This window comes from Marmota monax, unplaced genomic scaffold (genome assembly GCF_021218885.2).
Source record: "Marmota monax isolate L192 unplaced genomic scaffold, Marmota_monax_Labrador192_F-V1.1 WCK01_AAM20220418_F8-fsc00025, whole genome shotgun sequence".
NCBI classification, from domain to species: Eukaryota; Metazoa; Chordata; class Mammalia; order Rodentia; family Sciuridae; genus Marmota; species Marmota monax.
This window is the reverse complement of record NW_026691950.1, coordinates 819868-845019: the sequence shown is the minus strand read 5'-3', so window position 1 is coordinate 845019 and position 25152 is coordinate 819868. Positions and strand designations below refer to the sequence as shown.

At 43.4% G+C, this 25152-nt stretch overlaps 1 long non-coding RNA gene across 1 annotated transcript; it reads left to right on the top strand.

Moving 5' to 3' along the window:
- The first annotated feature begins 4345 nt into the window (after positions 1–4345).
- Positions 4346–12736, top strand: LOC131424100 (uncharacterized). Its single transcript, XR_009226582.1, has 3 exons — positions 4346–4382; positions 8882–8997; positions 10469–12736. It is a non-coding gene; the product is annotated as an uncharacterized LOC131424100 (long non-coding RNA).
- Positions 12737–25152: the final 12416 nt, after the last annotated feature.

Genomic DNA, 25152 nt, shown 5'->3' with positions numbered 1-25152 from the left:
AATTGCTGCCTAGAGGTGTTTTGGGAACCTGAGAGAGTGGCTTAGGCATGAATCTTTCAAAGGGCTGCACAACTAAGAACCTCTGGGGAAGTAGCATATAATGCTTAGATATTTCACTGTAAAGACAAAATATTAAGGGTTATTCATTTATCCAGCCAGATTAGATAAGTTCTAAAAGTACCATAGAAGTGTACTGTATGTATATCTTTCTTTCAGTAACTGGCATATCCTAGGACAGGGCTGATTCAGCTTTGCTAACTCTGGCAGATGGGGGCAGACCGAGAAAGGTTGATGGGCCTGAGAACTTGAACCTTGGGAGGTTGAGGCAAGCTCAGGGGACACAAGAACTACAGATCCTACCCCATCCTTCCCACCCAGTCTTGTTGAGTTCTCATCTCCCCTTCTCTGTCTGTCTTGCCATTGAGAACCGTTGGGTCCCATAATGAAGGATCTGGGCTCACCTCTCTGTTTGCAACCTCGGGTCCTTCACTTTGTCCCCAACTCACCTCTGTTCATTCTCTGCCCTGTCATAGGAGTCAACTTTGACAACTCTACCATGCTGCCCCTGTGCCCTCCCCAATCTTAAGACTTCCCATTGGCTCCCTGCAGCTCATCCCACAAAGCCCAGGCCTCTATTGGCCATCAGTTCAGCTCCTCTGCACCCTTTCCCATACTCCTGTCCCCTCCAAACCAAATCAGAGACCTGGGATGCAACTCTTAAACCAATGCTTCCTAAATTTTTGCAGTCATAAAAATTACTTGAGTTTATCGACAATGCAGATTCCTGAGGCCCATCTTCACATAATTATGACTCAGGAGGCCAGAGCTGGGAATCTGAAGTGTCTTAAGAACTTTGGCAAAGTGACTGCAGTAGTCCTTAGTCTGTCTTTGGACAAACTGTGTGATTGCCCTTGTCACATAGTGGTGTACTTTTCCTTTCGCCTCTCTTACTAGAGCTCCTGTAGGGAGCTCAGGCTTGGTCAGTCTGCTTACCCAGGACCTTGCCCAGTTGGGCACACACTGAGCTCTCCACACACTGAGTGCTCCATCTGGGTCTAATAACTGAACCAGAAAATCACAGCAGAGCTAGCATCCTGAGGCTGTGACAGGGGCCAGGCACCCAGCCGTCAGGGGTCAGGCATCAAGCACAGGACACATTAGGGATGCCAGTGTGCTTTGGGGAGTGGTCAGCAGAACCCTGGTTGCTGCACAATGTTGAGTGGATCCTGTTGAGGGTGGCAGAGGGGAGGGAGGCTCTCAGTGAGCCCTCAAGGGAGTGGCTCCTGCACCAGGAAGTTGAGGGAGGGGCAGCCAGGAGCACTGGGATATATAATCAGCACTCTACTAGAGGAAAGGGTGACTTGGTCTGGAGTCCCAGATTATTGCTCTAGAGAATAGCAGTTGCCAATTTTGTCTGTAAATTAGATTCACTTGGAGCAGCATTTCTGAAACCAATGAGCTGACAAAAGTCAGATTTTCAAATCCCACCCAGAGTTACTACATGAGTCTCTGGATGTGGGTGGAGGGGATTTCAGAACTCTAGATGAGGAGTCTTGAGACTTTGTCATTATATGTCCCTGCAGGAGTCACCCCACCCTGGTCATCCTGGTTGTTATCCAGTGGGCCATTTCTATTTAAAAAGTCAAATTTGTTTATTTGCTCAGGAAAAACATTTTTAATGATTATTTCTTTGCTTACCTCTCTCTATTTCATCTCTCTCGCCTATTTATTTATAAGTTCCATAGGACGGATAATGGAATTTCTGGTCCTAACTTCTATGTACTTTAATTTTTTATTTTAATATTTCCTTTTGTTTCTTCTTGGTTTAGTGTTCTGGAACTATTTATTGGCATACTCTGGTAGTTATATATCTATTCCCTAGTTGTGTCCATTCTGTTATATGATATATCTTTTTATTTTGATGATTGTACTTTTCATTTCTAAGATATCTACATGCTTGTCATCATGTAGCCTTTTCTTGTTTCAAGAATGGGATATCTACTTATTCTCTAGAATATTTAATCTACAGGACCTCCTTAAAGTCTTCTTCTGTTAGTTTTATTTACTCCATTTCTACAGATGTTGGGCTTGGTTTTCCTTCATGATGTTGGCTTCCCTTAAGCATTTGGTGATTCTGGGTTGTGCACTCATCTTTTTATTTGAATGTCTCTGTATTCAATCATCTTTGATCAGGGCCAGCAAACTATAGCTCATGGGCCAAAATTAGCTGCTGTCTGTTTGGAAAACAAGGTTTAATTGGAACATAGCACACTCATTCATTTATATATCACCTACGGTAGCTTTTGTGCTTCATTGGCAAATGAAATAGCCAATGAACTCTAAAATACTGACACTCTGGACCCTTAAAGAAAACGTTTCCCGAAAATTTTATAGGTCTAACCATCACTCTTCAGGGAATATGACTCTTAGAAGAACACGGTAAGCAATGCTTGGCCAGTTGATACACCATCCAAAGAAGAATAGAAGATAGTCTATAAGATCAAAGACCCAGTTTCTTCACAAATAGGAATAAAAATGAAAAGAAAGGATAAATATATGTGGGTGAAATGATTTAATAGGGAAAAAGCAAAGCAGTCAAAAACAGTATGTGACCCTTTCTTGGATTTTAATTTAAACAGGTCAGTTATAAAGACAAAATTTGAAAACAATGAGGGAAAATTGAACACGAAGGAGTCTTTCTAATTTTTACCGATGTGAAACACACCTCCTTACAATTTGGTGGAGTAAAACAACAACCATTCTCTATGTGCATTTGTTCTGTGGGTCGGAAATTTGGAGATGGTATGCGGAGGTGTCTTCTCTGGCCCACATCATCTGCAGCCTCAGGTGGGAAGACATGGTGGGCTGGGCTCCAGTGCCAGCATCGATTGGATTTCAGTGGCCTCTCCCTGCAGTGGGGTTTCCCATGGCAGCTGGAGTCTGATGGAAGTTAGAAGGTACTTGTTCCTCACCTTGCTTAGGAATTCAGAGAGCGCCTCCTTCTCACATTCCAGTGTTCCAGTGAGTGACTAAGCCCCACAGAGGGTCAAAAGGAGAGAAATTGGACTTTACTCTTGATGGGGGAGTAGCAAGATCAACCGTGCAGGACTTGGGAGATGCTACATCTACCATCTTTAGGAAAAGCAAGCTGCCACAGTGGGCCTAGAAGATAGTAATAAGTTGTTAATATTTGGGGATATGTGTGTGGTCATGTTTTCAAAAAATGCTCTAGGTGTTAGGGAGCCAGACTGAGCCTGAAAAATATCAAAAAATAAATATAATATTACAGAAGAAAATTAAAGATGGGTGATGGCAGCTTATATAAAAAAAGGACTAGCAAAACACCAATAGCTGTAGAACAGGTTAAGGAATATGGGTTGTTTTCTAATAGTCTTTTGAATTTGTATGTGTTTGAAATTTTTATCTATCTCTGTAGAGAGAGAGAGAGAGAGAGAGAGAGAGAGAGAGAGAGAAGGGGAGGGAGGGAGGGAGGGGAGGAAGGGAGGGAAGGAGGGGAGGGAGGGACAGCAAGCGGGCAGGGAGGCTGGTTGGGCCTGTTTGTGGACATGTTTCTTTTTACCACCAGCAGTTGTGGGTGAGGGAGGGTCCTGCAGCTAAGGAGCAAATACTAGTGGATGTACCTAGAAGCTCAGGGACTCCAGTTTCCCTCTGGGCGTTGCTGTCCGCCTGAGGGGCCATACTGCCTCTTACACCCTCGCCCTAAGCTCCCTGTTCTGGCCTGAGGCGGCAACCCCGTAGGCCTTCTTCTTGGCACAGATAAGCAAAGGGAGGAATCTACCAGTTTGGCCACCAGGATTGGGTGATTGATTGTAATCTCCTTGTGGCTGTCCCCCCCTGCTCCTTCCTGCAGGCCAGAGAGGCTTCTGTCTTTGTACAATGTCTCTCCTGAGTCTGTTTTAGGATGCAATTTCCTTTGTCAACGTGGCCCTCTCTGCTTTCTCTGTTGCAAGTATCACTGAAATTCTCTGATCTGATGATAGCATGTGCCATATAGTATAATTGGATTCAGGCTTATTGAAAGAATACTTTTTTTTTCTTTCGTTGTTAGAGATCTTGGTTGTGCTCAATCAGTTATTTTGATTCCATACCCCCAAACTTTTTCAAGCTCATATGATCCAAAAATATATATTCAATTTTGCATCTTGTGGGTTTTAAAAAATCTATAGCAGAACATACATGTTTTCCATTTATTAAAAGTACTTGCAATAATAATGGCCCATGATTGCATAGCATATCTTATATATACACTGTAATTGATAATTTCCGAACATTTACACTTAGAGCATTTCTAACCTATTGACTCACTCTTCTTTATTCACTTGCAGGGTTGGAGATCAAACCCAGGTCTTCACTTATGCTAGGTAAGTGCTCTATTACTGAGTTAAACCTGCAGTGGATTTCCAATCTTTTGATCTTGACCATATTTACTAGGATAAATATCTTTGTTTCAATATTTTGTGTCAATTTAATTTTATTTCCCTAGGATGAGTTCTGGAGTGGGAAATTATAGTGAAAGAACATGATCGGTAAAATGACTATTGGTATATACTGCCAAATTTATTTGCAAAGAATTTCCCTTTCATTTGTAGTTTTCTTCTCTACCCCCAGTAACGTGAAAGTACCCACTTCATCTCACCTCTGTGACATTATTAGAATTGTGTTCACCTTTATGGATTTGAAAAACATGATCTCATTCTCTCACATTCTATTATTTTTCCAAATGAACTTCAAAATACTTTTACTAAATAACAAGGGGCAGGGAGAGGAGAAAAAGAAAACTAAAGAATTCCAATTAGAATTTTTATTGGATTATAAAAATCCTATAGTGCTAAAAAAAGTACATATGTAATAAGTGAATACACAGTTATTTAATAAATCAAACAAATCAGAAGTACATAAAAGAGTAAAAAATTGAACTCCTTTTAACCACACAGTGCCCTGTTCCTTTCAAAGGCAAAATACTGAGTACATATCATATCAGCTTTCAAAAAAAAAATCCTTATGAATTTGCATTTACGTAAGTAGACATGTAATTACTGTTGGGCTGATTTTTCTGTTTCTTCTATTCATGCTTTAGAAATGATATAGGATATTTCTATTCCTCTAATCTCAACTGTTAGAAACTGTAGTGTTTTTTTTTTAAGACATAGAATTCTCTCAATGTCTAGAATTAAAGCATAGCTGAATCTTCCCCAATAAGATGACAAAAGACTTAGAAAGTTTTCACTTCCCACTGCTTCCCTCTCCTGCCACATGGAAATCATTGGATTCAGATCGGCTTATTAGTCTACACACAGTGTATCATAATTATTTAAACTTTACTCATCTTTCTACTCAAGATTTTTCTTTTTCTCACCTTCCTTTTCTTTCCATGTTGTTGAAATGTGTTTTCAATTAATTTTTTTCAAAAGGAGCTGAGGATGATAAACTTTTCAAATTCTTTCATGATCAAGAAAGTATTTTCTTTCCTCTTGAATGCTGGATGTGTCTGTTTTGTGTTGTTGTAACAAAATACCTGAGACTGGGTAAATTTTTTTTTCCCTGTGGTGCTAGGGATTGAACCCAGGGCTTTGTGCATACAAGGCAAGCACTCTACCAACTGAGCTACATCCCCAGCCCCAAGACTAGGTAATTTTTAAAGAAAGGAGGTTTATTTGGCTTATGATTCTGGTGTCTGGAGGATCCAAACAGCATGTCTTTTGAGGGCTCCCTCGCAGAGATGTAGAAAAGCAATCAGCCACGTGTACAAGGTACATGCACATGTGTGAGCAGGGAAGCAAGAGATCAGGGAGGTGTCAGATTCACTCTTTTTACAACAACTCTCTCACTGAAACTAATCCTCTCCTGCCAGACCTGACCCACTCCTGTAAGGCAGCATTCATCCATGCACAGGGGGGCGGGGCCCCCATGACCTGATCACCTTCCACAAGGCTCCACCCCCAGAAGGTTCCACCACCCCAACCAAGTTTCTAGCACAGGAACCTTTGTGGGAGAAACCATATCCACATCAGAGCCCCTGGGTGTTGATTTTGGATGAGAAATTCTTTTTTCTCTGAATAAAAAGATTTGCTCTATTACCTTCTATTATCTAGAAACCCATTGCCAGTTTTTTTTTAAATGTACACAATTATTTGTTTTAAAAAAGTGTATATTTTAATATTTATTTAAATAGATCACTATTTCAATCAAATCAACTATGCAGTCACTAATGTCCATAAATACTTACATGAATTTTTTTTTTTTTTAGTTTAGATGGACACAGTACTTTTTTTTTTTAATGTAGTGCTGAGGATCGAACCCAGTGTCTCACACATGTGAGGCAGGTGCTCTGCCACTGAGCCACAACCCCAGCCATAACATGAAATTTTTTAAAGCGCTCTATCATTTTCCTTTAGTTATTTCTAGTAGAATTTTTATGTTTGCCTTTTCAGTTTTGTACTGTATTTTAGATAAATTTTGCACTCATAATAATATTTCAATCTAGAAGAATTTACTTTATACAGATTTTTATCTATTATAGGAAAGTTTAAAAATTCAAATATACTTTTTTTTGAGACAAAGTCAGACTGTAGGATAATCAATAAAAGGCTTATGAGCACAAATATACATATTATATTTAGATAAAATTTCTTCAGGGAGATGGAACGGATGTACAAGTCCAAGGAGAAACAAGATCAGTGTAAAATCTGTCATGTTTAAAGGAGAGACCTTTTGTGTTTTTGCCAATGAAGGGTGGTGCGTAACAGCTTGATATGGCATTTGTAAACACTAGCAAAATTTAATGGAATGTCTGAAATAATTTCACTTTAAAGGGCCAATATTATAATTTGCCAGAAATTGTTTGCAACAATTTAACTAATGATGACTGAAAGAATTCCCCACACAAAGACACTTCGCCGGGAGAATTCCAATTTTATTGCAAAAAGCAGTGTGCTTATATAGAACTAAGGGGGAGATGGTAGGGTTTAGATAAATGGCAGGCAACCCATTTATTGGCAAGTTCTTTCAGATATCAGCTCCGGAGCCCAGGAATTAGTTCTCATTGGGGCTAAGGTTCCCCGCCAGCGAGATTTGAAATTGGCACCGGCGGGAGAGTTCACACGGGTGGGAACTTTTCGCGCCACTGCAGAAAAGAAGAAGGTAGGAAGAAGAGGTGCTTAGGCGCCATGTTGGGGTTTTTTCTCTGGGGTATGGCTGCCGTTTATACTTTTCCCAACAATGACTAAATTTAGAAGCCAAATTAAACACGTGTGAGGGGTGACTTAGTCTAATGCACCCACCTGTTTAGGGAATGCACAAGCTGAAAAGTTGAAGACCAGCAGTCAGGTACAGGGACCAGGAATCTGCTCCTTTAAACCCTCCCCTGAGGATCCTAGTGACCAGCTGGCTGGGGGCCTGATGTGGCCCATTTGATGTGGGTGGCACATGGTACCTCTGCTTCTCCACCGCTTTTAGTTAGCCTCCTTACCATTTGGTTCATATTTTATTTTATTTTTTTAGTAACTTGAAGCTTAGTTTTGTTTAAAAAAATGAATAAATAAAACTCTGCTCTATTATAGGCTGCTCATAATTCAACCTTGTCACACAACGGCCACCATAAAATTCACTGGACTTTCTCCCCAAGGGATCTGATTCCAGGAAACTTCTTGGATTGTCTTTGAAGATGTTCTTCAAATGGCAATTTTGCGGGTTTTAAATAAGAAGTTTCCTCATATTCTATGAATGAAAAAAAAAATGTGCAAAGCCCTTACAGGGGTGTGAGAAATTGGGCTTGTCCCCTTCTTCTGGGTGTGGGTGCCTTGTCTTATAATTTACTCCTTGGCCCTTTTTTCCCAGGCTCTGCCTCAGTTATTCCCAGGCAGAGGGATAGGAATGAACCAACCGCACCTGGGGGCCAGCTCTTCCCCGTTCTCCCCGAGAAGTGGGTGAGAAGAAGGTTCAGAGAGATCAAAGGTGGCCACGTAGGAGATTGAGATGGGAGTGGGAACCCTGAGAACCCAGAGGGAGCTCAGAGCCGGGTCAGCAGAGGGGCAGTGGGATGGTCAGTGAGGTGGGAGCCACTGGCGGGTTCTTGGGATTCTTGGGATCAAGTGCGTCTCACATTAATTTTAAACCCTTTGCTACATTGTGTGTGCCCATAACCATGCTGTGACTTGAATGGCCCCCTCCCCCAGGTTCACGATTGGAAACAATGCCCAATGCAACAGTATTGAGAGGCAGGGCCTTCAAGGTGACTGTCGCACGTCACCCGCTCATGTGTACATGAATGCCAGTATCACAGGAGTGAGTTAGGTGCCAAGGCAGTGGGCAGGGTCCAGCCTCCTTCCCCTCCCTCCTGCTTACTCTAGTCCCTAGCGCTCTCTCCTCTCCCACACCTTGCTCTCTTGCTCTTGGTCTCTCACCATGTGACTCATTCCACCATGGCACCAAGGCCCTTCCCCAGTGCCAGTGCTTTGCTCTTATACTTTCCAGTCTCCAGAACCATGGGCCAAATAAACTTCTGTGCTTTATAAACCACCCAGTCTATGGTATTTGTTACAGCAGCAGAAAGTAGATGAAGATACCCCGGGTATTACCTCTGTGGATTCTGCAACATGCAACTCAGAGGAAGCACAAGGAAGGGGAATTAAAGAAGAAGGAGGTGGCAGGACATGTTTCAGGTGACCAGGGTCAAGAGAGGTGCAGGAAGTGCCTGAGGACTCCGCAGAAGTGGGAAATCTGCACAGGTGTTGACCAGAACATGTTCTTGAAGGTCCGTGAAGATAAGGACTTCTGTTGTACCTTAAGCTGCAGTGCACGGGATGAAGGGCGGGCACCAGCTAGAGAATAACATTGACCTTTTTTTCTTTTTCTTTTAAAGGTAACACATACAGTAAAGAGTTCAAACAGAGCTGGGTGTGGTGGTGCTCAACCGTAATCCCAGCAACTTGGGAGGCTGAGGCAGGAGGATCACAAGCTCGAGGCCAGCCTGGGCAGGTTGGTGAAGTACTGTCTCAAAATAAAGAATAAAAGAGCTCAGTGGTAGAGCACCCCTGGGTTCAATCCCCAGTACTAAAAAAGATTAAAAAAAAAAAAAGAAGTTCAAGAAGTTCAAACAGCATAAAGAGTCTAGAGAAAGAGGGAAAAAATCATGTATAAATGAATTTTTTTAAACAAATGAGAACCTTGTATAATTTTTTTCTTTTAATATTAAAAGGAGAGATAAAACCAGAAGGCTGAGCTGACACTTGGAGTACTGTATCCCTACATTAGTTAGTTAATTTTTTTTCCTTTTTTGGTACTGGGGACTAGATCCAGGGACTCTCAACCACTGAGTTAGATCTTTAGCCCTTTTTATTATATTTTGAAACAGGTCTCTCTATATTGCCCAGGATGGCCTTGAACAGGTGACCCTCCTGCCTCAGCCTCCCAAGTTGCTGGGATTACAGGTGTGAGCCACTGTGCCCAGCTACCATGCCTGACTGGTAGGCTAGTTCAGCCTACTTTATGGATGAGGAAATTCATGATCACAGATGTTAAATAATTTGTCCAGGTCATAGAAGTAAAACGCGGAAGGACTAGGATTTGAACCCAAGGGCATCTGGCTCCCAAGTCCAAGTTTTTGTGGCTCCTTGATGTTTTCTCCCTTCCTCTGGCATGGAGGGTGGGTCTTCCTCTACCTTAAAATTCAAATGAGGTCCCTGGGAGGAAGGCAGAGCAGCAGGTGGGACTTACCTGTGGCTTGGGAGGTGGTACAAAGATGGCCTTCTGAGAGCGAAGTCTGACAAGAGGCGTCTGTGTTCTCTCGGAGATGAGCAGCCAGGGCAGGCATGGAGAAGCAGGGAGAGTTAAGGGTGCAGAGGGTCTGAGATACTTGCTTAGGGAGTTGGGACACCATGTTGGATGCTAATGAGAACATTCAGTAGAACTGATTGGGATGTGGGTAGACTGGTTCCCAGTCCCTTCTGGAACCAGACCCCTCTGTCCTGTGGAGAATGCATTCCATGTGCAACGGCAGTCGGATGGGGCTGATTCTGGCTTCCCCCTTCCGATCACCTGGGTGGACACTGTAGCCAAAAGTAGGCAACCAGATCAGTTTTAGTACATCCAGGTAACTGAATCAGGGGCATTGAAAATTCTGCCTGGGCTTCTCCCCTGGTCCCCACCGGGGCTATCAGAAAAAGATCTGTACCTTCTATTCTGATTGCTGAGGTGGGAGTACATGAGGCTAGTGTTGCTGGTGGTCATCTTGCCTTCTTTATACCAAGTGTGTCTAAGAGGTGAAGAAAGGAAGAGAGAAGAACAGATTCCTGAAAGCATGATGAACTTCCGAATCTTACTGTGCTGGACATCATACCACCCCTGGACCTCACAGTCAAGGGAGCCAATAGTTTCTCCTTTTTCTGCTTCAACTAGTGTGACTTGGGTTTGTATCACCTGCAAATGATGATTATTCTCTCCATTCTAGAGAGACAGGAGTGACGAGGCCGAGGAGAGGGAGGCAGATGCTCAGCTGTGATACCTGGGGCATGTGAGCTGGTAGGACCTTCTGTATAGTGTGGGGCTGTGACAACAAAGTACAGTCAGCACACAGAGCCATCATCCTTCTGCTGGATAAAGACATCACTAGTTGATTACAGCATTCTTCCCCACGGAGTCAGGACAAGCCACTACAACTGCCTTAAAATTCATCTCTTCTCGTAAAAGTCCGGACAACTGCTATGCTTGATGTGATTGTATATTTTCCCACCTTGGACTTCATGCCTGAAAAGTGAGAAATATTTGTCCAAGAACTGGAACTGAACTTGGTGATTGACCCAATTTTATTTGGAATTTCTTCATTGTGAATACCTTCAGAGCATTGCTATTTAATTTATTATTATTGAAGTAGACTATAAATAGGAATAATGGTACATTACTGAGCTTTCTTTTTCATATATTTTAAATTAAGTATTCTACCTGTACTTGCAAATTTGGCTCCTGAACTGGTGTCTTTGTTTCTCTTGCTTGGTCCAGCTAATGTTTACAGTTGGTTCTGAGCCTCACCAATGCTCCTAATCTGGGGTTGTCTCTCTGTCGTGTGCACAGAATGCCCAGGAGGTCTTAGAACCCACACTGTGGCATTTAGCTTGGCAGTGACAGGTCTTCTCCTCCCTGGAGCAATGCTTCCTTTCATCTACCACCTTAATTTTCTGCCCTTATCAATCTGAAAACCTATGGTAACAGTCTACATGGGCTTTCATTTAACCTTTTATGTTTTTTAAGTTCCATCATTTCCCCATAACCAGGCCAGCGGAGGCCCTACCCAGGTGATTCGGGTGAAATTGCTCAAAGAATTTATAGCAAAAAGTGCATGGGCCTTAGCCACTAGTCAGGATAGACAAGTACTTAAACCTCTAGCGATGTCCAAAGCTCCTTAAAATCCATTAAATATTAGAAAAAGAATGTCGATGCTGTTATTGTTGCGGACATAGTAGCTGTTTCGTCAATATTTTAACTGACCCATAGATTCCATTTAAGATGCTTTAGGACAAATGCAGAAGTCACTAATGCTTTAAAAAATGATGATCTAACAGAGAAGTTTTCATGAAATGTGCCTGATAGGGATGAAAGTGCACTCCCTTTGGCCGATGACAGTAGTCACAGGTACACATCGCCACTAGTATCAACTCTAAGAGTCTTACATTACATAACCTTTACCTGGACAGACCTTGTATTGAGTGCTTCAGTTGCATTATTATGTTTAATTCCAGCATAAGAGTATGTGTTTTATTTTCTGTATTTTTTTTAAAAAAATTAAGTACCTAAGATGTGGAGAGATTAAGTTGGGAGAAGGAAGTTGGTGAGGAAAGACTGGAGAATCAGGACACTCAGTTCTTGGGAAGCTTACCCTTATGTTTCTGGGCCGATCTCTGAAATTCTGTAACTTGCATCGGATCCTGTTACATATATAACAGAAAAACTCAATCTGATGTTGGATTCGTTCATCTGTTTCCCTTGTGTTTGAAGTGTCTGTAGAGAACCAGCCTGCAGCTGGTATAGCATTTGATGATGTTAGGGACTCAGGGTGCTGGCATCCTGTTGCTCTGCCAATTTGTGCCTTCTATCCCAAAGCCACCTTGTGGCTCAACCTAGCTGTTGGAGCACCAGTCATCACATTTGCATTCTACAAAACAATTCCACACATCAGTTCTACTTCATGCCTTTGGTTTAGTCACAGGTCACATCTAGCTTCAAGGCAGAATGTAGTCTTGATTCTGGGCAACTGTGTGCTCAGCTAAAACTTCAGGAAGAGTAGAAAATAAATATGAGGGGGGTGGACTAATAGCAGTTTCTGTCAAAGTATGGGGCTGTGACAACTTTTAGCTACTTTTCTATACTTTGTGTGAGTATCAGAATTTTATATTTCTACATCCAATAATATTCTTATAATTGTTTTCCAAAATCAACTCAGAAGTATCTTATTAAAATGGTGCTCATTAGTGTACACTTAGGCATTTTCATGAGCTAAATTGATGCCCTAGATCTGACGTAACATAAAACAAAAGCTTGACATTATCACTGTCTGCTACGCATGAGTCAGTCCTGCCTTTTAATACTAACATGAGAAGGGGGTTCTGCTATTGAGGAATATTCTAACAGACCTACTTTTATGATCTCTTGGTAATTATTTTTGCCTGCTTAACCATTTTGACTAGTAGCTACCAGAGAAAAGCTGCTGACTTCTCTCCTTTATGCTGGGCCAAATGTTTAAATTGGAGTGTATAATTGTGGACAGCTATTCACTCAATAAAACAAAAAAACAAAAACAAAAAAACTCCAGGTACTGGTCATCTCATTAGGAACTGATACTTGTATAATTCTGTATTCTTGTTTGCTTGTTAAAGGTTCTACATGCCTGCCATCTGCTTTGCTTCTCATCTCTTGGGAATATAAATTTACATGATCACAGAAGTCCTGGAAGAATGGTTAGGCATTTTCAAATTTGACAAAGTATTTACTAAGCTCTACCGTAGTCTGGGCACTGGTTGGCTATGCAGAGGAGAGTTCCAGCAAATAACACCTCTGTTCACTGCCTGAGTCCAGAACCAGTTCATGCATAAGATAAAGGAGCAGGCAGATGAGGAAGAGCTCCTCCTTGTTGCTGGGTAAGGGTGTGGCATGGGTGTGGGCCTGTGTGGGCTTCCTGATACTGGACTCCAGAGCTCGCCTTCCTAGTCTCGGGCAGCACTGATGACCATAGGCTGGTGTCTTAGTCCAGTCTGCTATCACAAAGTCTCCCAGGGAAGTTAGAAGTTCAAGATCAGGGGGACAGCAGGGTGAGTTTCCAGTGCGGGCTCTTCTGAGTTGCAGACAGCAGAGTTCTTAATGTGTGCTCACAAGGTGGAAAGAGGGTGAGAAAGGTCTTTGGGGACTCTTATAAGGGCACAAATCCCATTATGGGGGCTGCACCCTCATGACCAAATCACCTCACAAAGCCTCTTAACACCTTCACACTGAAGTTCAGCATATGAATTGGGGCATAGCAGAGGGTCAGTATGGCGCTACCTGCTAAAACCTATGGGTGGAGCAGATGAGAATGGGGGAAGAAGGGGATGAGAGATTTGCCTGACCTTCCTAGGGGGAGTCTGAGGTTATACCGAGGAGAAGTGCCTCCCCATGGAAGGAGACATGGGATCAGCCCATTCCTCACCCATCAGTCACCTGCCACCAACAAAGACTGGCTCAAGAACAGAGTTGTGAACTCCCCATGATCTGCAGAGAGACTGGGTTTCCTGTCCCTCTGCTTCTTTCCTTCACTAGCCTCTGGCTCCTCTGATGGAGGCAAAGACTCCCCTAGGGTAAAATTGCTCTCCTTGGCCTTCATTTTATCCACTCTGGGGCCATTTCTATGGCTGAATATCCTGGGGCCACCCCTCTCCCTGGCTGCCTTTCACTGAGAGGTGGCCATATGCTATTTTTGGCTTGGGAGACTGGAATGCAGCCAGAAGTTCTGGGGAGGGTGCTGTTCTCAATCTGGAAAGTGGATCCTTTCTAGAGGAGAGCACTGAGGGGGGACTCTTCACTCTTCTTTCACCTTCATGCCTGAAATGTGCGAAGGGGGGACTTGGAGGAACATAGCCGCCTTGCAGGAAGACAACTGATGGGGGATGACTCGGGCCTCCTGCTGAGGAGTGAAGCATCTGGACAGTGCTGGGCTCCCCATGACATGGGGGGTGGTCGGCATCGGTTCCCAAATGGTGTGACTCTTGCTATGTATCAGAACATAGGAATATTGGATTGGGGTTTGATCCAGAGCTGTACTTAATTTTTAAAATGTTCTTTTTGAGAGAGGTGTTTGATTCTACATTTTCTGATGCCTAAGGCAGACTAGTGCTTTTGCAGTTAAATATGCTTTAACTATTTTTTTTTAGACATGTATTGAATAATATAGCTTAAAAGTTCCAGGGGAGTGGGAGATGCCCACTCCCTCACCCTGGATGACTGAGAACAATTTGAAAGAAGGACCTTACACCCAGTTTGAACTCTTCCTACCACCCATGTTTGAAGGGAACTTCTAGCCCAGAATCTCAGCCTGTTTTCAGATGCCTCAGACTTCTTTGGAGTTCTTCTGGGGCTACCTTGGGAAGCTATAGGGAGGCTGTGTGTGAAGAGATATACAGATTTCAGGTTTGGCTTGATCAGGGTTCTCATTCTAGCCACACACACACACACCCCTCAACCAGGACATCTCCACTTTTACTAGTCCTCTTCTGAGCTTGTTACTCTCAGAACAAATGAATCCAGGAGAAAAAGATGGGGATGTTTCATGTTGTTGAACTAAGTTTAGAAACACTTATTTGTCAAAAATGAAGTTTAAAAACCACTTATCTTTGCTAACATCCTCATTTCATAAATAAGGAAGCTGACGGCCAACAAAGTTCAAATGACTTGATCAAGGGGTAGATGACAACTGAGTTTTCCAGGACCCTCCCTTCCTGTTCCCGCTATATTGTTATTATACATAACAATTAATGCTTAATTTCCACAGGTTCTGAAAGAGGAAATTTTCTGCCAAACATTCATCTCTGCAAGATTAGATGTCTCAGGAATAGCTCACCATCCAGGAGCCTCACAGTGGGAATGCCACAGGACTCTGAACCTCAGCCACACAGCAGAAGTTCATGATACATTAAAATTCCAGAGATATACAGATTTCAGGTTTGGCTTGATCAGGGTTCTCATTCTATATGCTCTGCTCTCTTCCATGGGCTAACTCAGTCTGACTGCCCACATGATTGTTCCCTATGGGGACAATAATCCTGACCTTTGCTCAGCTCTAATTATTGCATCCATGAGCCAATAGCTGTAGCAAGCTATTTGGTTCTTGCTTTTTGCAAGAATGTACTCTTTAATCATAACTGTGCTTACTCCAGTTTTAAAAAATCTTTATAGCTTAATGACCTCCTATGATCTAGTGATCAATTAATTTCCTTATTGTCCCCATTCTTCCTTTTCTGGTAAAGCATTGCTTCTTGATTTTAGACTTCCACATTCTTTCCTTTAGAGCTATCTCCATTAATTTTTTTTTTTTTTTAGTTATAGCTGGACACAATAACTCTATTTTGTTTATGTGGTGCTGAGAATCGAACTCAATGTCTCACACATGCTAGGCAAGCGCTCTTCCACCGAGCCACAACCCCAGCCCCTAGAGCTGTCTCCATTTTTGACATCGTCCTATCTGAGTATCTGGGTGGGATTGCTCAGCTCTTGCAGCATTCCCTGTCACAGAGGCCTGGGGAGTGATCTGTTTGTCTTTTCTAATTGGTGGGGTGGGGTTTATGTTCCCTCTGCAACATCTTTTGAGGGTCCTCTGTGGAGATGATTGTGATACATGAGGCTGGGAGGTTGGAAAACCAAGCTCCATAGTGAGCCAAGTTTGCTCAGGGGATCAAAGGCCACCAGCACCCCCTGCTCCAAGCACAGCATAGGCAGCCCCTCGAATGCCCCAACCAGGAGTGGGGAATTAGGACCAGAGCTGTGCAATGTGCCCAAATGCTTAACTTTCAAAACATTCCTGAACTTTATACTTTGTGTGGATTAGTAGGAAATCCTTTAAACCAAAATGACTTCCATCTTTGTTTCTTAGGACAATAAAATGATAAAGGCTGGAGTGGGGTAAGGAGCCCTAAGGCATGAGTTGGGGAGGGTGAGAGAGCAGAGAAAGAGGAAAAGGGTAGAGTGGCCCAGCAGAGGACTTAGCAGTGGAAGTTTCTAGAATTCTTGCTCCTAAGGGTTTTTCATGGGAGGATAATGGGTGGGGATTTCCTTGAAGATTTTGAGGAATATCTCACAACTCTACCAAGTAGTAATTTCATTTGCAAGAAGTAAATAGATCAAAATAAAAAAAAAACACCACACAAGCAACAATTTTTATGACAGTGAATATGTCTTTACATAAAACAGTATTTGCTATAATAGCAAAGTCTAAGAGCAAGTTGAATGTCCAAAGACAAAGAAACAATAAAACAAATGGAGATGTCAGTATCATCTTATCCATCCACGGGCAGGAAGGCAATGAAGACTCCATCAATGTGTTGGCCGAACACAGTAGTCGCTAGCTGCAAGTGGCTATTTAAATTTGTTTTTAATGAATTAAAATAAGATAAAAAGTTCCATTCTGCACATTAAACCAGCCTCACTTCTAGTGCTCCAGAGGCACATGTGGCTGGTGGCTCTTGTCACAGTGCAGGTAATGAGCATTTTTATTAGCACAGAAAATTCTACTGGACAGCACTGCTCTGGAAAGCTGGGAAAACGGGTGACTGTTCAATTAAAATAGAAAATAGCCCAAGAAGCAGCAAGCATGTAGATTCTACCCACACAGAGGTTATGTACACTGGTGGATAAGGATTAGTCAAGACCAGGAAGCATTAAAATTAACTTCCAGAAGGAAAATTGAGACACTGGGTGGATTTTCAAGTTATTTTTCAGAGCAGTCTAGAGTCCAAAACCAATACATAAAGATTTGGAAAACTCTTTAGGAAGCCGATTGGCCTTGCTGCTCCTGGGCTAGAACAGGGAAGCGGTGGAGGAGGTGTCAGACTGGAGAGCAAGGTACTAGCTCTGCTCGTGTGACTAAAATAGCTCTATGATCTTGGGGACGTCCCACTGAGTCGCTGGGTCTCTTTTGTTGGATAAGCTCCAAGGTCCCTTCCACCTTAAAGAAATTATTCGTTTGATTTAAGTTATTGTAGGGACAGAGGCAAATTGTCAGATGGTCAGCAGAGTCTGGGGTCCTCTGGTGGATCTCAGGGATGAAGGAGGAGAGGCAGAAGGGATTCCAGGGGACGGAGAAGCTGGTCAGTGACAAGGGGAGGATTTGTGTTCTAGACACTCAAGGGCTAGAAGGAAAATTGCATCCGTTTTATTAACTGCTAGAGATGCCTTTGAACATACCTAAGTGAAACTGCAACCCAGCTCAGAAAATCCCAGCTCGGTCAGTTCCTCAGAAGCCCCGCCCCCTCTTTCTCTGGTTTCCTCTCCAGTTACCAGTGGTTCACTGAACACCTCCCATTGGCTGGTTAATAATACTCTGGAGGAGGGCGATTCTTCCATTGTTCAATTATTTTTCAGATGTCAGGTCATAAAATCATACTTCTTGAAAATCACTTATTCTGGAACATTTCCTCTCTGAATTGATTATACAGTTACAGTATTTTATCTAAATCATTTCACATTTCTTTTTAAAGTTGGAAGATAGGTAGCATTTTATGCCATTTCCTACTTCATAGAGTGTTCTATTAATCATTACAAGGACAAATGCTCTCAATAAATAGTCAATATCATCATCATCATCATCCACCTTTATGATTTTTAATGCATAATCACACATTGACATACGTTTGATATATAGTATATGTACTGTGGTATGCATCTCTGTTTATACTTCTATCGTACATGTCAACAAACTACTTAAATCTCTAATTGGAAAGTCCTTTAATAGTATCAAAAATACTCAGGAGTTGGTGTGTACGTATGTGTGTGATCTACACATTCATTGCATAACAAACCACTTACTATATATCATGCCCCATGAGAGATGCAAGTTGGAAACAGCTTGTCCTGCATGCAAAGGACATTACAATCAAAAGGACATATGCCTTGATCATTTCTGTGTAGTTTCCAAATTAGAAAATATTGGGAATTCAAAGACATATTTCAAAGCCAATGGCATAGAACTCAGACTTTTTTTTTTCTTACAGAAATTATATATGTTTAATATAAATCAAACCCTCCCAAAATGACTGAATGTATAAGATGGGTACAGCCTTATTTAACATAATTTAATTACATTTAGCAATACATTTGTAGTATCTTAGTTTTCTGCTGCTACAATAGAATACCCATGGATTGGGAAATTTTAAAAGAACTGAAGTTTATTTCTCAGAGTTCTGAAGGCTGGGAGTCCAAGGCCACATCTGGTGAGGGCCTTCTTTCAGCATCAAAATGTGGCAGAGGGCATCACGTGACAAGATCAAAAGAGCATGCAAGCTCAAGTCTCCTCTTCTTAGGAAGCTACTAGTCCCATCATGGAGGCCCCTTCTCATGACCTCATCTAACCCTATTACCGCCCCAAAGCTCCATCTCCAAATACCATCAACATACACAATGCATGAACTTGGGGGTGGGGGGACACAGTCAAACCACAGCATATTCTTTACCTTGGGAGGAACAAGAATTCAGCAATGAGTAAGACCTACTTCTGATTTTCAAGTAGCTCATAGTGGGATAGGGAAAGCCACCCATAAATGCATGATTGCCAAGTGGCACAATGGGTGCAGAGTAGCCCTGGGTGCTTTCACAGGGCACACAGATCACTTGTGGACTGAGTACATGTGTGCTGTGGTTGAGGGACAAACCAAGGGTGCTGGAGCTCATTTCCCTCTGATAATCTCTGGCAGCAGAAGAGCAAGGATCTCCCTCCCCGACTCTTCCAACCACCAGCTCCCAAGTGGTCAGGTCCATGCCCAGAGCGAAGGCTGAAGAACTTGTCAAACCAGGACTTGCTGCCAAAGCCACTCTGCAGGCTAACTTCCTGTTTTTTCCGTATTTTTCACCAGGAACCACAGAAAGGGTAACTTGATTTTCTTCCACTGACAGCTCTGTTGGTTTCTTTCCTGGATTATCGTGCAGCTGGGAGTGGGCCAGGAAGCCCATTAAGAGCTTCTCACTGTCTTTCTGATAAAATCCAACCTCCCTTCCAGGTGGGTCCTCATCTCCCTCTCCATCTTCCCCAACATGTCCACACTGCACTCCCCGTGATTCCTCTGACCCACCACACTCCAGTCTTCTCCAGTCTCTTCTACATACTGCCCCTCTGGTCTAGAGCACCTTTCCTCCTACTCTTGGCTGGCTGAAGCCGGGTCATTCTTTGGTCTTCAGTGTCCACACCATTTCCTTAGGGAGGTGTGTGCTGACCTCTGAGATAAGGGAGCTCCTAGATAACCCAGGACTTATCTTAGGTCTGCATCAACCTTCACAGTGATTGTTCCCTTCACACCTTTCTTCTATAAGCACAGATCGCATTCCCAGGGCCTGCCCCATAATTTGGTAGATGCAGGGCCAGGTGACCTGTGCTGTCACACAGGGACTCATGCTTAGGAAGGTGGATTAATGTTGTTGTCATCTAGAAAATATTTCATTCTGCACAGGGGACCCCATGCTTTCATTTTTTTTTTTCTGGGCCTCACATGTTATACAACTGACGCTACATGGTCAGTGAACAAAATTAATGCATATATTACCCCTTACAAAATGTTGAGCCAAGTAAATTAAGGCCTCTGAACTCCTGATTTCGAACACAATAAAATAATCTGGGGGAAAAAATTGCACTATTTTATGTAGAAAACTTTATGATCTGTTTTGCTATTTTCAGATATTGTTTGTTCATATGAGAAAAAAAGAAACAATCCCCGAAAGATCGGTGCTGTCTGTCCTGCAAGATGGATCTTTATTAAAAATTATATTTGATTCAATCACAATCATTATAAATTAAAAAAAAAAGAAAACTGAGTCCAGGATGATTTAGTCTTGTGTTTGATTCATTTAAATTAAAAAGACAGGTACAACTTAGAAAGGAAAGGAAGCAGGAAAAATTCTGCAAATAGTGATATCTTGATTTCTACCTCTATGAGGGGAAGGAAGAAAGTGTATCTGTTTGGATAGTAAAAGCCATATTAGAAAAGTTAAAATGTAGCGGACGTGGCTATTCCATGAATCAGCTCGAGGGTAATATTTAAGAGAGAACGTCCCCGGGCTTTGAACTTGTAAGGCCTGAAAAAGGCCACGAGGTAGGCTTTGTGAAAGCATTCAGGAAGTCTCTTAGTCTTACAGGTGGCATAAATTTATTTCTCAGTTATGGACGCTGAGAAGTTCAAGATCAAGGCACTAACAGATTCGATGTCCAGGCCCCTTCCTCAAAGCCTGTGCCTTCTCTCTATGTCTGCACATGGTGGAAGGGATGATGGACTGCCCTTGGGCCTTTTACAAGGACATGGATGCCATTCCTGAGGACTTCACCTCCCAGAGACCTCACCTCCTAATACTGTCCCTTTGGGGTTTAGGAATTTGACATGTGAATTTGGGGAACACAAACATTCAGCCTATAGAAGGGAGTCCTTTGTTTTTATAAGGGTCTCTCTGAGTCACCTCACTATCTCTAGCAGGGACAATGACTGTCTTCACCATCTTTGGCACTCTGGAGAAGGCAGCTCTGGTGGGAAGGTGGATTCTGCTCACCAGGGCCTGAACTCTCTCTGCCATGTGATAATCTGACTTTTTCTAACTCCTGTGAGTCAAGAGGGACCCGATCCAGGTGTGTCCTCACCAATAACTTGCTGTGTGACTTCCCCTCTTCAGACCTCAGCTTCCCCATCTGTAAAATGAAGAATAGAAAGTTTTCTCATCCTCTCCTGCTTGTCTTTCCGGTACCCCAAATCTCTGCCAAAGAGCATCCCTTCTCCTGATCCCAGGAATGAGAAACTCTCATCCAGATCTCCATTGGCATTTCCTCAACCCTCCCTTCTTTCTTGAAAATGCTATTGTGTTTTTCCCTTTGTCCTTCTGTATATTCTCTCTCACTCTTTCATTTTTTTTTGTAAAACAAACAAACAAAACCCCTTCTTGTTGGCACATTATAATTACAGATATTAGTGGGACACATAGTCACACATGCATACAACATAATTCAGTCAGTTTTGTTCCCCATTTCCCTACCTACCTCCCTCCCCCCGGCTCCTTTCCTCTACTCTAGAGTTTTCCTTTATTTTCATGAGAGCACCCCTGACCTTTTACCCTCTACCCTTTCTTGAGTTCCCTGCCTCATGTCTGCTCAACCTTTGAGAAGTTAAATTCCACCCTCCCAAACTCTCTCCAGCTGTGTGCCACATTCTGCCATTTTTCTATAGCTTCCCATGCATTCTTACAGTCTGTGATTTCTTCTGTCCTTGGTCTCATCACACTGTTTTATCATTATCCATTTCCTTGTTTGTTGCTCTGGAGTTTGAAAGTTCTTTGAGGTCCTAGACTCTTCCTCTTCAACATCTAGCCCAGTCACAGGGACATAGCAGGTAGCCAAACTATAGAATGAATGATTGAACAAATGAACGGGTGAAGGCCTCCTTTTCACCAAGCATTCTTTTGGAAAGACGTACTGTGCTTAACTGGGCCTTCTGGAACACAGTGAGTAATTTGGAGGAGTCAAGGTGTAGAGGTTCAGGCTGGTGAGAGAAAGGGTCTCTCCACTGCTCTGCTGGCCCTCCTGCTTGGCCTCAGCCCCCATCAGCCTAGACTACAGTGTCATTGTAAGGAGTAGTTACGGGAGGTACCAGGGAGCTTCCGGGGTTTTATTGATCTCCTCTGCCTTAGCTGGACAGTCTTCAACCCATCTGAATGGGGTTGACAGTAAGAAGGTGGGGAGGGGAACACTCTGGGTAGCTCCTGTAGGCTGCCATGATTTCTCCCTCAGAGATGCCCAGAAGCACCTAAATAGAGATGTGATCATCAGGCGTGGCCAGCAGTGGGCACAGTGGAAATCATGTGTGCAGCAAACACTCGTGGAGGGTCTGCACTAGTGCCAGGCAAGAGACTGGTGCTGGCTAAGATCTACGGATGAACCAGGTGCAGTACCTGTCTCAAGAAGCTACTCCTCTCTAATGGAGCTAGATCACAGACAGAGGATTAGAGTGGAATGACTTTAGCTACTCTTTTTTACTCCACTCAGGATCTAAACAGTTAATAAGCCCACATCCCTGATTTTATGGAAATGGAAATGTCAAGCTAATAGTAGGAAATTTTAAAATTAACCAAGTCCTTTTACGAGCACAACCTTTAGACCTCATAGAAATCTCATGAGTTATGTAGAATTGTCCTCTTCTCAGATAAGGCTAGGAGAGGCTAGGAGAAATTAAATGACTTGCTTAAAGTCACCCAGTGTCCTGGTGTGTCCTGGGACCAGTACCATTCGAATCGTTCTCCTAACTGTTGTGTATACTCCATTTTCCAGAAGGCTTGCTACTTAGGAAGCCAGATCTAAGTTTCTCTGAGGTCTTGAGGTGCCTTTAAAATGACCACAGAGTTTGGCTCCATATCCTTAAGTCAGAAGTGTCTTTTTTTAGTTTTGAGAAAATTAAATATCCACAGCAGGCCTATGATGAGATGGGAGGAGGTCTGAGCATAAGAGAAGGAAACTACAGCCCAGGGTGGGGAGTTGGTGGGAGGAAGGTGACATGCTGGGCTCATCTGGCCTGGGGAGTAGTGACTCCGGGCTGCTCTGGTTGCAGAGGCCAGGCTGGGGAAGGAGGCTGGTGGCCCCAGGCATAATGGTCAAAGGACAATGCATACTCAGGCCAAGCAGACACCAGCACTGGCACTGATTGGCACTAGTGAGCATAATCCAGCAATTGGGAGTTGGCCTGATTGCTACCCGGTGGCCCAGAGCAGGGCAGGCAGGGGCAGCCAGTGAGCAATGCAGATTCTCCCCCTCCAGGGAGGAGACAGGCACAGGGCAGGGAAAGACTATCCTAGAGAGAGCCAGGAGGTGGGGACTTGGGTCAGATTATTGATCAGATTTTGATGTAAGGAATAAAGGCATAAGAAAGGTGCCAGCACTCATTGAGTACCTACTGTGTGCCACGCGCTTTTCCATATGCGAGCTCCAGTCTTCCCAACAGTCTTGTGAGGGGGAATTAGCATCCATACTGCATGGGCAAGCTCATAATTTGCCAGAGGTCCTGGAGTTAATCAGAGGCCAAGGCCAAGTTTGAATCTGAACACAGACAGGCCTGACTGCCCCTCCCCCCAAACAAGGCAAAGCTCTTCCTGGGGCTGGGGACACCAGGGTGCACCCCCGCCCAGCACTGGGGGATGTTTTGATCCTGGTAATGAAGTCCAGCCCACTTTGGCATACCCCTGGCCAGGGACCTCTGGTCCTACCCAGAAACAAAGAAAGTCAGGGCCTGTAGGCGGGTGGAGCCCATAGGAGACCCCCCAGGGTGGTCAAGGCCAGGGAACCCAGGAAGGACACCATAGGAAGTGTGGTAACTTGCAATTAAGTGGAAGAGCCAATTACTCAGAATACCGCAGGCCTCAACCATTCTGAAACGAGTTTACTGTAATTCCAGATAAAAACAAGACTTTCGGAGCGGATACTTAGAGACTTGAGGCAGGGTTGGTTTATTTTTTTCTCTACAGTTTCAGTATAATTCAGCACTTTCACTTTGCGAAGATAAGCCTGACCTTTCTGTGGTCTGGGGACTGCTGACTCAACAATTGGGGTAACCAGTGGTGCACTCATGACCCGAAACAAGCCTGGCGGTTGTCAGGGTTTTCAATCTCCTCCCTTGGGCTCTCGCCATCTCTGGAAACAGGGCCTTTATCAGCCCTGGGAGCCCAGGTGACAATAGGGGTCTGGATAGGCGGTCATGATTTCAAGAGCTTTTGAAGAGGGAATTTTCCCAAGTTCACTGGGGAGGACAGAGCGCTGATTTAGCCTGGGTCTTCCCTCCTTCCCTATGGTAGCCCAGATGGCGACTGAAGATGAAAAACGAAAAGAGGAAGGAAGAGGGGAGAAAAGGGGAAGAGAGGATGGGGACAGTGGGGTGGCCAGCAAGGAAGGATTGCTTTTATTTCCTTGGAAATATTTTGCTTCTTTCTAAAGCTTAAATTTGAGGTTCTCTCGGAAAAGGAAAAAAACCTAGTTTCCTCCAAATGCCTCTGCACAAGGATTTTCAACTGGCTCTGTTAGTAGTTTCTTTGGAGTCTGACTGTGAACTTGTTTACTCCCCATGTGAGAAACACAGACGAAAATTCTACCGTCTCCAAAACAAAGGCAGCCCTCACCCCACCTGTGAGCCACAAAGTGACATTTTTGATGTACTTATCATAAATCAAATCTGCTGTGTACACCAGTAAATGGTGCCAGTAAGCCAGGTGTAACCAAATCGGACTTCAGCCTTGACTTCCAGTGCTGACCTAGGAAAATGATAAGCCATGGGTGCCCTGCACCTGCCCTTGCAGAAGATGGAGATGGTTGCAGGGGTCAGAGTCTGGGATAAGGAGAATCTGGAATCAATGATGACCCAGTGGTCATGAGCAACGGGCTCAAGAAAAGTCAGATGGAGTGAGTCACACTTTAGAATTTCGTGTGGCCTCTGTTTGCTTCTCATGGGTTTTCTACATTTTCCTTGTAAGAACAGATGCTCAACTTTGCTGTGGGCTAAAGGGAAGGTCTCAAAAATGACCTACATTCTGGCTGATAGGATCCAAGCCCTGGCTCAAGCCTTAAGCGACAGTCCCTGGTCCTGAATGGATTCTCCATAAATGTATCTGGCACAAAGAACCCAGAGAAAGGATGCCATGAAATGGTGCCAGTACTCTGCCCAGTGTAAAATGACCAGCAAGAACCACGCTGTGTTTGGAGAGATACAGAGTAACTGGGAGGATATGGAATGGTGGGTTTATAGGTGATTTTGATTTTCTTAACAATGTTTAAAAATAGGTTTGAATTCCCCCTCAATCATTGCATCAAACATGTCACCTATCTAAATTGAATTAATTTTCAATTTGAGCCTCTTTTTAAAAATTTTTCTTTTAGTTGTAGATGGACACAAT